Raw genomic sequence first — 1,985 nt, forward strand, 5'->3', positions numbered from 1 at the left:
TGAGCAGTGGAGGTATACTCCTCTTTGGAGATCACCCCCCCTTTCCACCGGGTGTACACTGCCTTTTTGGCAACCAGGCATTGCCGGATGTCCTTGGTGAGCCAGGGAGGCTTTTGGGCACTCTTGCCCACCTTGCTTCTAGTTGGGATCATCACCTCTTGGGCCCTGAGTATCGTCTCCTTAAGGAACGACAACTCATCTTGGGCACTGAGTTCCCCTGCCCTCGAGAACCCCAGCACCTCTCCCACCAATCTGCTCAACTCGTTGAAGTTGGCCCTCTTGAAGTCTAGGGCTACCACCTTGCTGCAGGCCCTTGTCACCCTGCGCTGGATGATGAATTCCAGCAAGCGATGATCGCTATCACCCAGGTGGTCAAGGACCTGGAGGCCCCTTACCAGATCATTGCCTGTGGCCAGGACCAGGTCCAACAGGGCATTTCCTCTGGTGGGACTGTGCAGCTCCTGGGTTAAGTGGAGGTCCTGTATCTCGGCCAGGAACCTCCTGGATCAGTCCGACCTGGCTGACTGCTCCTCCCAGCAGATGTCGGGGTAATTTAGATCACTCATGACAACTACATCCCTTGCCTTAAGTGCCTCTGCAAGCTGGCCTGAAAATTCCCGGTCCAGCTCCTCCCCTTGGTTGTGGGGTCTGTAGTAGACCCACACCGTTATATCCCTCTCCCCATGACCCCCTTGTTGACACGGGCTGCTTGCAGTCAATGGTATGGGCAGATCTTTTCCTGCCCCACATGCAGAGCCCCAAGAGCATGGTTTACATCCATGGGGCCTCATACACCTATGAGTGTCGGCGCATCTGGCTCACAGTGTTGGGTTGCACGGAAGAGATCACCATGGGCCTAGCTGAGACACTCCCCTGTCCCATGTCACCCAGATCCTAACAAAGAGAGGACGCTAGTGGGTAAAGGACCCAGGAACAGCTTGCTTTGGGAAACTGGAGGAGGAAAAAGAAGAGAATCTGGACATGGAGCAAATCATAGGGGACGGATACTTCTGGGAGGAGCAGAGGCAGGAACCCCTGTTCCAAAACATCTGGCAATTGCAACTGGCCAAGAACAAAGACGAGGTGGTGGGCCCCTGGAAGGCGAGGCTTTTCCCCCACCCGGGGAACAGCTGATTAAACAGCCAGTGTAACGCCGTTCCGGCCGCTGCAGGAAGATTTAAAAGCCCCACCAGAACCCAGGGGGCGGAGAGAGTGAGGAAGCACGCTGGCGTGGAGCGCACCAGGCGTGCTGAGGATCCTGCAGCAGACAGGAGCAGCAGCAGACAGGAGCAGCGCAGCCAGCTTGATGCTGGCAGGCAGAGCAGGGGAGGCGTTTGAGCCCCCTGTAGGAGGCTGGGAGGAAGGAGGCAACTCCACACCCCTTTCCTCCCCAGGGGTCGATTTTTTTTTGACAAAAAGGAGAATAGGCACAAGATCAGAAGCGCCCTACTCTGAGGCACTGAAGTAGGTGCCAGCCATCTTTAGTCCAGCTTGCCAGTCTTCACAACGAGAAGGCTACTCGTTGAGGCAGACTGACAAGTCCAACAGAATCCACACAGACGCGGGTTCCCCCTCTAGGCAAGCAGGGGTCAATTGAGCATAACCAAACCACATCGCTGGCACCCTTCCCAGTTGGCAAGTGGACGGGGTGTAGGGGAGGTGGAGCCCTGTGGGACATCACACCCGAACTGTGAGTACTGCCGTCCCTGGGGGCCCCCCAGGAAGAAGATCTCCACTGAACCCTCCCTTTATCTAATAACAGTCATGGCAGGGGAGTTGAGAGGAGGGACCCTGCACCAGATGGATAGTGTATCACTCGGTGTCACGGCGGGGTCCTATAGGAGGGCCGTGATCTCCTTAAGGCCCTGTCTCCGTGCCAATTCAGCCCAAGGGCACCCTCTATTCTCGCCCGCCATGTCTTGCTGGTAAATATAATAGGGAGGCTACCTTGCGTCTCCTTGGGCACGTAAACTCCTGGACCCCTC

Source organism: Alligator sinensis, unplaced genomic scaffold (genome assembly GCF_000455745.1).
Source record: "Alligator sinensis unplaced genomic scaffold, ASM45574v1 scaffold221_1, whole genome shotgun sequence".
NCBI classification, from domain to species: Eukaryota; Metazoa; Chordata; order Crocodylia; family Alligatoridae; genus Alligator; species Alligator sinensis.